Below are 16,191 nucleotides of genomic sequence, written 5' to 3' on the forward strand. Positions count from 1 at the left end.
CTTAGTTTTATAATTATTTTATTAAAAATTCTTAGTTTTATAATTATTTTATTAAAAATATCTTAGTTTTATAATTATTTTATTGAAAATATCTTAGTTTTATAATTATTTTATTGAAAATATCTTAGTTTTATAATTACCTTATTAAATATGAAAATATCTTAGTTTTATAATTACCTTATTAAATATGAAAATATCTTAGTTTTATAATTACCTTTTTAAATATAGATTAAATATACAGTTTAAGGTTAAATAAATTTTTGGCATTCGTCGCTGGTTGTTTATGAACTTATGTTTAAATGTTTTGTTCAAGGATAATTTATATGCTAAGCTACAGGCAAGAGGGTAAACATGTTAACGGAAGGTTAGACTCCCATAACATTATAATTATTTAGATTTTGAAGATCGTGCCAAGATGTAGTCGTAATATTTTTTCTCTTTCTTAAATCCATTTAAAAACGAGAATATTTCACACACAATCGTATAAATTCTCCTCAGAAAAAAAGAAACAAATCATAAAACTCGTTATTTCCAATTGGTTGCTTTTCGAAGAATTTTTCCCAAGACAAAATTTATTATTGCGTTAAAAATATGATTTAAAAAAAAATCAAAAACCCCAGAAAGAGCAAAACCCAAAGCACCCTGGCTATGTAGCATCATAAGTTTATAAGATAAGTTCCTCCATAAGTTTGTCACTGGTTACAAACTGGAGCTTGCCATGAAGTGAATGATAGAGATGGGCCGATACCGATACCATATCGGTATCGGTACCGATATTTGGCTTTAACCGATATATCGGTATCGGTTAAAAATGAACCGATATTTCTATCCGATATTTTTTGAAGAAAATAAATACTTAAGACCTAAACTCTGAGACAGCACAGTTTTTCATCAATTTTTGGATAACGTAACTAGTGTCTAAAATGGATTTTTCGTATGATAAGCCAGTTTTCTAGTCTCAAGTACCGAAATTGGATCGAGAATCATCTATAGAGATGGGCCGATACCGATACCATATCGGTATCGGTTTGATATCGGTTTAATCGAAGGATCGGGTAAAATATCGGTATCGGTACGTATCGGTTTCCCAAGTATCGGATCATATCGGTATCGGTTTAAACTGGTATCGGCCCATCTCTAGTGAATGAGGTAGGTCATAGATTTGAGGTAAAGCGAGGGAGGCCTGGTTTTGGTGCTGTCAAAGGCTTAGTACAGACAAAATAGGAACTTATATGGACTGCAAAACTAACCACCGAGTGTAGTACTTCAATTCTCGCTTGTCGTTCTGCTAGAACTAGCTCGAGCTCTAAGTCTCTAGCATTACAAAGTATACGGCAGTGTCAAACTTATAGAACATATCTTATAAACTTATGGTAGTATCTCATTGAAAAACCACTTCTATAAATTCTTCCAAGTAGTAACAGCATTCTATATTATTTCTCTATACTTTAATTATAAATAACAATGAGGGGGAAATGCCATTAGTGCTTACTACTGACCCATTTATTTTAAAACGGAACTTTAAAATAATTTAAGCAGCGCAACATGACTATTGAAGCATTTACTTTCTCTTTTTGTTTGTTACGATTATTATTCTTATACCAAATTTTAAATGATTTTTGTTATTATACCGTTTATTTTCGTTTATTATTCTAGCCTCTATAGTTTTAGCTACAGTTTTAGGAAATACGCTTGGTTAACAGAGACATAATCTCGCATTTTTAAAAAGGAAGTTACTTAGAAAGGGAATAAATTTCCAGAAAGATATACAGTGTTTTTGAATAAGGAAATGACTCGACTATAGTTAAAAAATAATTAAAGGATTTTATTTAGCTATATGATACGCCTCATTAGTTTAAATATTTTCTTAACGTAAAGGTATGTTTCGTTAAACATGCGAAAGAGATTTAAACTACAAAAGCTTAAGCTTATGTAACGGTATCTTGTGTTATCCTATAATTTTCTCAATTATTAGGTCACAATTTTCCTTAAAATACTTCGTATCTTTACCCTAGTGAGAAAGTTAGGAATTTTAGTAAAATTTTTATCGTTAAAAGATTACAAAAATAGAATTGAAATAAAACCAAGAACAAACTTTTAAGTAATATATTTATATTTATATAATAAAACACGTGTTTTGCATAAGTTTAAATCTGCCGCCTTATATTTTTCCCTATGGATGGCGCCACGCTCGTAATATCATGGATGAAGGATGCGCGTGCGGAAATTTGTTTTCACGCTATAGGATCGGCAACTCCCTATCTCGAACGACAGAATATTCTGTATATACTCTGTTACAACGTCGGTTGTCAGCACGCGCAAAGCTATTTCTCTATGTAACGTAGCTTTGTACGTGCTGTCAAGAGACAAAAAACTTCAGGATCTTCAGGATTTAAAATATCCGCGAGTTTTTTAGCTCGAGTGCACGGACCTCTAGGCCTTAGTTTCAAATACGTGTGAAATTGCATACAGTCTACTACACGCATTTGAAACTAAGGTCTAGAGGTCCGTGCACTCGAGCTAAAAAACTCGCGGATATTTTAAATCCTGAAGATCCTGAAGTTTTTTTTCTCTTGACAGCACGTACAAAGCTACGTTACATAGAGAAATAGCTTTGCGCGTGCTGACAACCGACGTTGTAACAGAGTGTATACAGAATATTCTGTCGCTCGAGATAGGGAGTTGCCTATCCTGTAGAGTGAAAACAAATTTCCTCACGCGCATCCTTCATCCATGGTAATATTCTTTGTAGTCTCAGTGCATGTCAATAGATGTCGCTAGCGTCAAACGCAGTTTTATTATTTTTATACCGGTGGCGGGTAGGCGGTTCAAATTCAATAGGCTTAACTTTTTACAGTTTTAAAACAACTTAATTATATTTTTATGTATTTAATTAAGTACCGCGTATGTTTAGACTGATTCAATTACTTTCGTGTGATATTGGCTTAGTTTATTACATTCTTTTTAATATTGTGCTAACTTAAAAGTGACTATAGAAGTTAAGCCTTGGCTATTTTTGGATTACTTCTAAATCAAGTTACTAAACCCTTCTAGAACTTTCAAGTGAGGTAAGAAGAACATTTTTTTCTGACCTACAAAATTTATTTCAAACCGCTTTCTTCAAATAAGGTTACAAATCTAGGCCTATTCCAGTCTTCCTTGAATTTAAATATTGTTTTACTAAACTGGGCTCAATTTAATCTCCATCAACACGGATTGCTTAATCTTAAACTCGATCATTTAGCATATTAAGGGCCCTTGTAACTTTTGACCTTGAACTCTTATAGGCCCAACTTATCCTTTGTGATTGTGAATAGTCCTAAATTTTCTGTTTTCTCAAATATATCCGTGCTAGATTTATGTTAGCCCCTTTTCAGTCTCACCAGGAGGGCCATGAAAATTCATTTTGGAGGCCCTTTTTCTACCAGCCACGAAATAATTTAAGTTGAACCACTTAATGGTAACAGTTCAAGGGCAAACTATTCCTTATACATTTTAATGTCATTGCCTTCTTTATGAGATGCAAATCTTGTATCTTTTTTTCGCTGTGTTTTTGTTAGAAACCGTCTGAGTTAGAACAGAAAAACGTGTAGGGGTACCTTGTAAGAAAAATTGGGTTTGGCGGTGCATGGTAATGTTTAACCGCTTGATATCCGTTTTCTCGCGGTTCACTTTACATACAAGCTGGCGTATACATAATTAGGGTTAATATTATGTCTCTGAGAGAAAAAAAATGGGAAATTGTTTTGCATACATCGAGAATCCAGTACTCTGACACTATACAAAATATAGAGCAATAAGTATTGGAAACAAAGCTATATTTTTGGCAGTTGTCTTGTTTCTACAATCCTGATTAATCTTAATCCCAATTAGTGTTGCTGAGTAGTTTAAAAAGGCTTTTAACTTCATCCAAATGGAAAAATTTGTATTTTTTTTTTAATTTTACAGACCACTTTAAGGGGGGGGAGGGGAGCATCGTCTGCTAAATAAAGGGTTAAAAGTTGCCAGTCCTTGTTTGAAGCCATATCTAACGTCTTTGTTGGCAACATACCTATAAATGTACCGTCTTAAGGCAACAAGGGGGTCAACACACCAGACTTTATTTTGCCCCCAAATTTTAGTTAAAAAAAGTCTATTACCACCTTACATTTTAATGAAAAATATTAGGCCTAGGCCTACTAGTTGAAGATGCACCTCAACTTAATATCCAGTTTTCATCCGCTTTTTCTCACCCGGTTTTACTGTAAATAAAAATGTTTTAAAACCGGATAAGTAATAATAATATAGAAAAAACACTTTCGCATAACTGCGCATAATTCAGGAATAACTCGCTAGCGTATCAAGATTTTCGGCGCAATTTGACCCAAAGAGATTCTAGGCCTATTAAACGAAAAAAAAAAAGAATTTCAAAATTTTTAAAATTTTCGTGAGCAGGATGAGACACTAATCTATCCTTTTTCTGCCATGTCATGATGTTGAAAAATTTTTACGCCCAGAAATGGATGGTGGTTAGGTTACTGGTTGGCAGTGCAAAGCCTTGAGCGAAACTCTCTCTCTCTCACCGTGTATCTTTCTTAATTTTAATTTTAATTTTTAAATTTGAATTTTTATATCTTGGAAAAATATTTCTTTTAAATTATAGGTTTATAAGTTTACCGTTTCGTAATAACAGTGTTTTATAAACAATATAATATCGTGATTCCATGATCCGTCTTCTCAAAGAAACATGACGTGTGTTCGACTTGTTTCGATTAATACTGTAAAAGACTTCTGCCGGTTTTTTCTTTTATGAAAATTATTTATGCGTAGCCTTCCCTTCATTCCCACTTCGTATCGAACGGAAATGATAACAACCTTTTGTTTTGTATCATTTTTATGAACGTGACTCCTTTGTTTTTCGTTATTCGTTATACACAGTATTGTTATTGTTAGTCTAATTAGGCCTATTGAATATAAAGGCAGCTTTGAGAGTTTTATTACACAGGGTGCTCCATAAAGGGTTGTATTTTATGAATGACCCCCTAAATTTAAGTAAGAAACTTCAAGACGATGCTAATTTAATTAAGGGGTCATCCGTAAAGTGAATGGTGACTCTTAGAGCAAAATGTCATTGAACATTTTTGACTCAAAATCGCTCTTGTAACCCACTGCACTTTATAGAGCACTCTGCTGTAAATATGAATATTTCAGAATCGGCATTTTACTGAGGGAAATAAATAATTGGCATTTAATTAGAAACTCTAATTAAATTTTGGGCGGTGTCTTAATTATTAAATTTAAATTTTTAATCCTTCAATTCTTTAGTAACAAATAACGCAACCTTAATTAATGAATAATCGATAATGTTTTATTTGAAAATTTAGGCCAAAGAAATATTTAATTACTATTATTTATTCGGCTTATCAAATAAATTTAATATAATATATACTATTTAAATAATTTTAAACTAATTAACCCTCCCATAGGTATGATCTTGGCCCCCTTTTTTAATCCATGATTTTCGTCAATTATCATTTAAATTATAGATATATAGATATACTAGATATTCTGGTAACCTTTAATGGTTTTGCCGGTGTCAATTTTAAATAAAAAAACGTAGTAAATTCATCATCCGTAACCTTCTGGTTTTAGTTACGACTTTTTGGTTTTAAAATTAATATCAGAAAAATATAAGAAAAAGAAAAATTTAAAGTATTTTATCTTAGAAATGAAAGGATTCTCCTTGAATTTTAAATAGCAATAAAATTCAAGATGAAATCGTGGAAACTAAACTAATTTAAGATCAGCTTGAAAAGATCATCTTTAATTTTGCTAGACGGAAAGGAGGATGAGTGCATTTAAATGATTCAATTAAATTTAAGCAGTAACCTAATGGACCTCTCTGGCTCTGGGTGAAATTATTCCGGGATTTTCTTCTAGAAACTTCTAGTCTTTCTAGATAAACTTTCGTTTGGCTTCTTTCTGGTTTCTTTTTCTCTTCCGAATAATAATTGTGTCAAGGAGATTTTGTTTTGATCGTATAGACGAATTGGGGGAGCCTTTTTAAGTCCATAAGGAAAGGCCCGCCTGCTTTGATAGCGGTTTACTCGCTTGCTTGCTGGTTTCGCTGGAAAAAATTCCTTCGATTTCTTTCTGTCAAACAGGTTAATACAGAAGTATATCTGGTTTTATTTTATATACATATTTTTTTCTTCTTCTAAAACCATCATTAAATTAGACCTATAAACGGGTGTGCGAACGCGTCATCCAACTTATTCCGCTATAGTAAAGAAATTTGGTGAAATTTATACATATTAGATCGTTTTGTTATTCTATAGATTTTTATTTTAACTTACGTTATATTTTCAAGTCTATTATGTAACATCTACAATATTTTGCCCCAAGGGAGGGGACACTCCTGAACAAGTTTTTATTGGGGTATTTTATTGATGGCCCCCTTAAATTTAATTAATAAATTGAAAGATAATGATTTCTAATTTAATTAAGGGGTTTTCCGTAAAACACTCAAATCATAACCTATTTAGGGGTGTCCTTTAAGGGTCAAAATGGCATAAAAGTTACATTTTCTACTCAAAATTGATTTCCCATAGAATTAATTACCTATCATATTTTATTATAATAATTAATAAAAATAATAATTCAATTCAATTCAATTTTATTAACTATGCAACACAACATGCCAGGACACTTTTTACAGTATTACAGAGGGTTAAATTAGAAAATTTTTTAATATAATATTAATAATTAGTATATATAATGAAATTACATTTTCGACTTAAAATCAAAATGACTTCCCACTGGGCTTCGGTCGTACCATCCTTTATTATAATAATTAATAAAAAATAATAATATAAAATTAATAATTAGTATATATAATTAATAAATTAATTAACGCTTGACAGCATCGTGCGATTAACTCGTTTCCTTCTCTCGAATTCCTTTTAAAGTCAAGTGAAACTCCTTTGTTTTAACTACTGCCCCTTTAAATAAAGATATATGATAATAATGCCGAATTAAAACCTGGTCTTGCTAAATTATAATATGGTATTCAATTCATCACAATGGAATTTAGAACTAGTAAATCTACCTTACCTTCATTTCGAGTTCTATTTTTTTTTTGCCGGCTAATTTTCAAAAAAAAAAAAACCAAACCGAAGGATGTATGCCCCTATTAAAAGGATTAAGGTTAAATGTAATCGTATATCTTAAACTTACTCATTAAGGGCTTGGCTATATTACCATAAGTTTATAAGATATGTTCCTTCCATAAGTATGACACTACCTATACTTATTTCGTAATGCTGGAGACTTACAGCTCGAGCTAGTTATAGCGGAACGACAAGCGAGAATTGAAGTACTACACTCGATTATTTAGTTTTGCAGGACTTCCATCTAGGTCCTATTTAGTCTGCATTACTAAGCCTTTGACAGCGTCAAAACCAGACCTCCCTCGCTTTACCTCGGATCTATGACCTACGTCACTCACTTCATGACAAACTCCAGTTTCTAAGTTACCAGTGACTAACTTATGGTAGCTACGTATCTTATGAACTTATGATATTACTTGTTACGGCGGATTTAAATAGGCAAAGGTGTTGTTGCAGTTTTAGAGAAATTGAACATCTTTCTTATCGTTGTCTGGCCATCTTCGTGCCCCTAACCTAAATAAAGTTTCATTATTGTTTATTATTTTTTTTTCTTGAGAAAGCTATTGTGAATAAACCTTTGGGTTTTCTTTCGAAACGAGTCTTAAGTAGAATGTTTAAAGTCTATAATTATGATTAGAATTTAATTGTCTGAAGGTTTAATTGATGCCAAGCGTACACGTTCTAATCTTATTTGACCCCAACGCCTTTTATCTGTGTAAGTACTAGGACAAATTAAAGGAAAGGTTGAGTAAACATTTAATTTAACTGAAGCCCTTTATTATATAATCGGGTATTTCTGATTTATATTATTTAAAAGAAACCACTTAATATAATTTCCTTAAAAATATCCCACCTCGTTATTACTAGCTAAATTGGTGACGTTTTTAGCAGCCTACACGTACCACCACCTTTGTTATAAACTTTAAAATTAATTTTCCTCGTTTATTCCTAAACTTATTTAAAGAATGGTTGTGAGCACTATAAATAATTTCAATCTTGATTTTTTTTAAACTGTCTTGTTCAATTAATAACACGCCTCTAAAATCGGCACCACTTGCTTTAATTATTTAAAAAATTAAAATCCTAAATAAGCAAATAAATTTTAAATAAGTAAATAAATTCTAAATAAGTAAATAAATTCCAAATAAGTAAATAAATTCCAAATAAGTAAATAAATTCCAAATAAGTAAATAAATTCCAAATAAGTAAATAAATTCCAAATAAATAAATAAATAAATATATAAAATTATAAAAAAAATTCCAAATAAATATATAAAATTATAAAAAAATTCCAAATAAATAAATAAATATATAAAATTATAAATAAATTCCAAATAAATAAATAAATATATAAAATTATAAAAAAATTCCAAATAAATAAATATATAAAATTATAAATAAATTCCGAATAAATAAATATATAAAATTATAAATAAATTCCGAATAAATAAATATATAAAATTATAAATAAATTCCGAGTAAATAAATATATAAAATTATAAAAAATTCCGAATAAATAAATATATAAAATTATAAATAAATTCCGAATAAATAAATATATAAAATTATAAATAAATTCCGAATAAATAAATATATAAAATTATAAATAAATTCCGAATAAATAAATATATAAAATTATAAATAAATTCCGAATAAATAAATATATATAAAATTATAAATAAATTCCGAATAAATAAATATATAAAATTATAAATAAATTCCAAATAAATAAATATATAAAATTATAAATTCCAAGTAAATAGATAAATTCCGAAAAAATACATAAATTCCAAGTAAATAAAATCAAAATAAATAAATAAATAAATTCTATACTGGCTTCGATTAATAATTTTTCTGCGAATTTTAATTGAAAGTGAAAATTAAATTTGACGAAATAATTTTTTAAAGACTTGGGTCTCAATAATTAGGTAGATGCAAGGCAGATGAAAGGGAATTTTTGTTAACCCACTTATGGTTGGTTGATGGTGTCGATGTTCAACGTAACACCCTTAAATTCTTGAATTTTTCTTTTCAATACAAAATTTTGAAAATTAGACTTTACCGGGTTGAAAAGGCAGGGATTGTGTTCTTTCAATGTTGGTTTTCTTTTCGTGGGTTGACTTGTGTAAAGTGTGGTATACCATATTTATTCCAAATGAAACAGGAAGGAGGTGTTTTTTTGGGCGTAAATACACAGAAAATAAACATAAATATATTTTGTACATAAAGCCCATAATACTAAATACCTTTTCTTATTCAAATTTAAATTTAAATTCCGAGAATGAATGACACAAAATTTAAATTTATTTATTGGTTTTTTTATTCCGGAGAGGTTTTTACCGTTTTTCGAGGGTTTTTACTTTGGGAAATATAATATTTTTATTTCCCTTAGAAAAATTAATAATTAAAATAATGATAATTAATTATTAAAGATAACGGTAATTTATTATTAAAAATAACGGTAATTTATTATTAAAAATAACGGTAATTTATTATTAAAAATAACGGTAATTTATTATTAAAAATAACGGTAATTTATTATTAAAAATAAAGGTAATTTATTATTAAAAATAACGGTAATTTATTATTAAAAATAACGGTAATTTATTATTAAAAATAACGGTAATTTATTATTAAAAATAACGGTAATTTATTATTAAAAATAACGGTAATTTATTATTAAAAATAACGGTAATTTATTATTAAAAATAACGGTAATTTATTATTAAAAATAACGGTAATTTATTATTAAAAATAACGGTAATTTATTATTAAAAATAACGGTAATTAAAATTAATAATTATTTAATCTTAATTCCCATATTTTCAGTTTGGAATTAATTCCAAAAATAGTTCCCCACAAAAGATTTATGAAGCTTTACATTTTTTTCTAGTATAAGGTTACTGGCCTATTTGCTTTAGTGATTCTTTTTAAATCTAAAAAAAAATAATGAAATAAAATAAACTTCTTTTTTTTTTCACTTCGGTAATTAAACACAATAAAGTTTGGCCAAAAAAAATAAAATAAATAAAACCAAGGCTTAATACCTGAACTATAATCATAGGCTTAGCTACCTTATAATACTACATATTCTTTAATCTTAACCCCATTCAAATTAATCTTATTTTGATTTAGAACGATACTGCTTTTACGTGGTACAGTGATTTTTCTGGAGTTCTCGGTTCTTTTCAATCTAGAACATTCAAAAACATTCCCATGCTAATCTTTAAAGTTCTCGTAAAACCATTTTTTTTACTTCAAAATTGACAAAACAAAAAAAAAACGTAAAAAGAATCATCAAGTTCACGCTTCAAATATTTTAAGATGAACTTCAATATTTCTCGTAAAACATACAGATATACATTTTTTAAATTTTAAAAGCGGGAAATGTACCGGCACCAGATTAATGCGAAGATACCATAGATAATAATATTAATATTAATATAAAAAATCCCCCCTGGGTTCAGATAAATTTAATAAGGAAATGGTACAACATAGGTATAAAGAAATTTGAGCGGGAAAAATTAACGCGCCACTAGCCGAGTATTATGGCACGTGCTAGACTACCTTATATTACTTACATCCGGTTCCGGAAGTATTCCGGCGGCGAATTTTTAATGCATTAATTTTTTTTCGTTGGTTCAATTAACCCTATCCTATATAACGTTACCACACGCTGATATTCATTGATTTTTATTATAAATTCTTAAATTAACCATGAAATTTTTCGTTCAATAATATTTTGATATTTGTTTATTTGTTGTAAACTTCAACGTGAAGGGTTAGGGGTATTAGACGTTAAACCCCCCCCCATTGTGTTTAAGTTAGGTTAGATTAGGGTTAAGTTTAGGTTAGGCGTTTAGAGTAGGGTTACATTAAGTTATTGTTAGGTTTAGAACTTTACATTAGGGATAGGTTAAGCTAGGGTAATTTTTAGATTAGAGGTAGGTTAAGCAGGGTAATTTTTAGATTAGAGGTAGGTTAAGCTAGGGTAATTTTTAGATTAGAGGTAGGTTAAGCTAGGGTAATTTTTAGATTAGGCATTAGAGCTAGGTTAAGCTAGGGTAATTTTTAGATTAGAGCTAGGTTAAGCTAGGTTCATTTTTAGATTAGAGCTAGTTTAGGGCCAGATTAAGTTAGGGTTATGTTCAGATTAGGGCTAAATTAAGTTTGGATTATGTTCAGATTAGGGCTAAATTAAGTTAGGATTATGTTCAGATTAGGGATAAGTAAAGTTAATGTTAGTTCTAGATTAGGCTTAGATTAGGTTAAGTTTGGGTTAGGTTTAGATTAAGATTAGGCTTAGATTAGGTTTAGATTAAGATTAGGTTTAAGTTTGGTTAGGTTTAGATTAAGATTAGGCTTAGATTAGGTTCAGCGGGGAGATCAGGTCTAGACAGAATTAGGACTTCACTATCCCAGAATGCTTTGCGACTCACAAGTTTAATTTAATTAAATCGAGGTTAAGCTTGAATTTATGTAAAAAAAATTCCCTAGCTTTGAATTTAAAATTATTTGGGTGTCATTTTGAGAATAATTGAATTTGTTTCTTTAAATTTAAACCCCTTTTGGTACGTAACACAATTTAGGCTCTACATATCTAGTTCTTTATGTATGACACGCTGCTCATGGGCGTTTTCGGATCAGGGCGATCTCAATTTCTCTCTCTCTCTCTCTCAACTCACACGACTCATTGAGAGAAAAAAGCTGCCAAAAGTGAAATTCGTTAACGATGACGCTTTTGTTTTCTGGAGAAAATTTTTTACTTCCTAGAAATGTTCCCTTTTGCAAAGATTACCAATGTGAAAGTGTAGCTCGCTAACTGCGTAGGTGATAAGACCTTTAAAATAATTTCTAAGTTTTTGGGGTCGAAGAAATATAGTTTGGTTGGTGTACAGGGTGTTCCAAAAAGGAAGGGTGATTATTGGACCGAAGTATGGGAAATTATTTTTGAGTCGAAAATGTTGTAACTTCTATGACCGATTTTTCCAGAAGAGACACCCCCTAAGCAAGTTATGATTAGAGTGTTTTACGGATGACCCCTTAATAAAATTAGCATTAAAACATTGTCTTTCAGTTTCTTACAAAAATTTAAGGGGACATCCGTAAAACACTCCAAATATAACTTGTTTTGGGGTGACCCTTAGGTCAAAAAGGTCATAGGATATTTTCTTATTAAAATATAAGGGGTCATCCGTAAAACACTCCAAATATAACTTGTTTTGGGGTGACCATTAGGTCAAAAAGGTCATAGGACATTTTCGTATTGAAATATAAGGGGTCATCCGTAAAATACTCTAATCATAATTTGTTTTGGAGTGGTCATTGTGTCAAAAACTCTGTCAAAAAGGTGATATTCCTCTCAAAATCTACCATCAAACCATCTCAGCACTCTACTCGGGTATAATAATTACCCTTTTGGGAACACCCTGTATAGTAAAGTGCCTTAACATTTTGTAACAAGGACTAATAACGGACGGTTGGGTTAGAAGGCAATGACGTCATCATACGTCACGTATTATCCCTGATATTTAAGGGCGTGTAAAGTTGTATCAAAATAAATAGATTTACATTAAATTTACCTTCCTTAAACCAGTTTCGACTTATTAATTTTATTTTTGAATATTAAATAAAATTTGAAGGTTTTTTTTAAATATCAAATTTAAATAATAATGCCCCAAAAAATGGCGCTAAATTTATGCGCAATGTAGGCTTTATAGGGGTGACTCAAGCTTTCTTCTTTACTAATTTTTTCTGTTAAAATGTACATTTTACTTGAAGGTTAAACAAAACCAAACCAATCCAATCCCTTTCTTCCAAAAACCGCCCTGACAGTGAGAAATTATAAGTGACGTTTTTATTATCTGTGACGTCATTATACCTCAAGGTGTTAGTGTGACATGATTACGTTACTTGCATGGGAGGGTTTCGGAAAAATAAATCTAGATTTTTGAAATTATTTAGAAGAAAAAACAACACTGAAACACTTTAATTTATCGATGTAGAAAAATTAAATTCCTCGGACCTAAAAAACTTTTAAATTCTTGGAATATTTCTCTCAAGTCAGGCGATGTCTCGAAATTTTAATTACAGATTTCAAATGATTTCTTTCGCGAACTCGAGTCTCTGTTCGTGTTCAACGTATGTTGATTAGAACTACTTTCACTTTTACACCGTTTAATATTGACGTATTCGTACGCGTCAACTTTCTCCCTTTTATAAAGTGCGCTTGTTGTACAAACATATTTTCAAATATTTTCTTTTTTTTTTTAAATGATACGAAAGATATTTTCGCTTTATATATTGGATAAACCGGTTTTCTTTAAATTCTAGATCGCTTTAGAAACAGCGTTGTCAAATTGTTATATCGAAAAATTGGAAAAAAGAAAATTTTTGCGTTCTCTCCATCTCAAAATTTTATTTCGACTCTATTTTGTAGGGTCATAACTCTGGTTATATAAGAGATACAGGGTAGTCCTTTGAGTATGTTATAGTCCTATTTCCCTCCTTTCCAATGGTACTAAATACTTGAGGTTACAACAATCAGGGCCCGAGTAATTAAGCAAAATGTTCATAAACGTCCTCTTCATAGGATTAAAATGGGCTTGTTTACACAACTAATTTTAACTCTGGTTCTATAAGAGATACAGATAAGTCCTCCAAGTATGTTATAGTCCTTTTTCCCCCCTTTCCAACGGTACTAAATACTTGAGGTTACAACAATCGGGGCCCGAGTAATTAAGTAAATTGTTCATAAACGTCCTAGCTCTCCATAGGAATAACATCAGCTTATTTACATATACACCTTTTAACTCTGCTTCTATAAGAGCTACAGCGATATACTTTGAATATGTTATAGCCCTTTTTCACCCCTTTGTAATGATATTAAATACTTGGGGTTCTAATGATCAGATCTCGAGAAATATGCAAATTAACATGGCGGTACGCGCGACTTGAATCTAGTATATTAGAAACACGATCTTAGATACCTAATATATATTTATATCTATACTGCAGTAGACGTTATTAAACTTTTTACGGTTAGAAACAACCTCTTAACCTTCAACTTTCGCCGCGCATCTTAGAAGTATCTTAAGCAAACTTCAAGCTAATGACAATTTTCAAAAAGATTAATATACAAAAAACCGCAAGAATATCGTTTCTGCATACATTAGAAACTTCTAGAACAAATTTTATTCCCCGCACCTTCTTGCTGATTGGTTGAAATTTAAAACATCGCGCCTTTATTTTTGCGGGCAACCCCTCTTAAATTAAATGTCGTTAGAGGTCGAATAATATGGCCTTGAAATAAAATACCTCCAAGGTTTTTAAACGGGACGATAAAATGATCTATAACCGATAGCTTAGATTTATTTATAATTACCAATTATAATTATTTTAACATTTCAGCCTCCCTTTAAACGTTTCCATCCCTAAATCCTTGAGAGAAAATATTTGAGATGAGAGGGAAAGTGAACTCATTTCGACCCCCTGGATAAGTTTTTAAATTGCTTCTTCTAGAATAATAATAATCCCTGGATTTTTAATGTAAACCCCTTTAGCTACGAATTGGTATGGTATAAATTAAACGCGAAGTTTTTAAAATGGCGATAGCTAGAGCTTTTTACCTCAGTTTATTTCAAGTCCGTCGAGTTGTTTACTTTAATGGCGTACTCTATTTACTTGCATGCTCCGAGATCATCCGTTATTAGTTCTCATTAAATCGGACATAAAGGATTAATATCGTTATACAATGTGTTTCTGATAAGTCTGTATGCATAAATTAAGGGAGATTATGTTCTTTGGGAAACCGATTTTGAGTCGAAAATTTAACTTCTATCTCCATTTTGCCATCCACAAGGGACACTGTTTTCAAGTTAAGATTGGATTTAGTACTTTACGGATGACCCCTTAAATTTAATTAATTGAGAAACTGATTTAGACAATGATTTCTAATTTAATTAAGGGGTAATTTTCCCTAAAACACTCAAATCATAACTCTAAAACAGTGGCGTGGAAAACAGGGTTGCCAACCAGTAATTTGTTTTTAGAGCATCTCCTGCATGTATGCAGGTTTGGAACTGAATCGAACAGAATTTTAAACAAGCTTTTCAATCTGTTGTTTGCTTGTTGTAGATAGCGGTTGAATTGAATTGCACGAGTCACAAATGACTGGCAACACTTACTCTCACATTCAAAGTTCCGACCAACTATACGAGCTTGAAGAATTTTGCCTTCAGTTTATTATAATTGTACTAATTTTAAAGATTAATATAATTATAGTTTTTGGATTATTATCTCAGCTAGTTAGATCCTGGGTTAGATAGAGTGTATTTTACTATTAATTTTTATTTCGGAATTTCATAACTTCAGAGGTAAAATACTTTTGATAATCCTCAGTTTTTAGTATACAGTTTTATAATTACTAACTCCGCGAGATATTTTCGATCACGCCCAAAAGAGACGCCGGAATTTATCTAAAGGGTAAAAAAAACGGTTAATAATTTATTTTTTTACCACCAAAATGGCCGACCACAAAATATATATATTAATTGTTATTCCGTTTGAGTATATACAAGGGGCTGAGAAAAAATTCTACTGACCAAGTTTTTAGATGATTTTTTTCTTTAATTCAAAGATACATCATTAACTTGGTGCAGCGCAATTTTTAATGAGGATTCCGTTTCAAAGCGGTTTTTATATAAACTTCAGGGATAAGGTATAATTTTAGTGGTATTTTTCCATTTTAATTTTAAACAATTTATTATACAGGATTTTAGATAATCAAGTGATTTGCTATTTACGATTTAATTCTATCGAAAATTGTGGGATGGATAAATTTATAGAGTGGGTTTTTGTATGCAAATTATTTTAATTTTCAAGTTTCAGCCCACAATTATATTTTTTTTTTGGTTTTTGGGGTGTTGGGATAACTTATATACCTTGGCAATAAACTCATTTATTTTTTTTCAACAAAAAAGGAAACCATTTGAATTTATTTAGGTCTGAAAATAACTCTAAACGTAGGACTAGTTTGCTATTT

General features: G+C 30.3%; 1 long non-coding RNA gene across 1 annotated transcript; it reads right to left on the reverse strand.

The window, feature by feature from the left end:
- Positions 1-6,673: 6,673 nt before the first annotated feature.
- Positions 6,674-8,001, reverse strand: LOC149691667 (uncharacterized). Its single transcript, XR_016383548.1, has 3 exons — positions 7,724-8,001; positions 7,093-7,661; positions 6,674-6,980 (listed from the first exon to the last, which is right to left on the reverse strand). It is a non-coding gene; the product is annotated as an uncharacterized LOC149691667 (long non-coding RNA).
- Positions 8,002-16,191: the final 8,190 nt, after the last annotated feature.

This window comes from Phalangium opilio, unplaced genomic scaffold (assembly GCF_054372755.1).
Source record: "Phalangium opilio isolate 3A_F unplaced genomic scaffold, DU_Popi_V2 ptg000025l_1, whole genome shotgun sequence".
Classification (NCBI taxonomy): Eukaryota; Metazoa; Arthropoda; class Arachnida; order Opiliones; family Phalangiidae; genus Phalangium; species Phalangium opilio.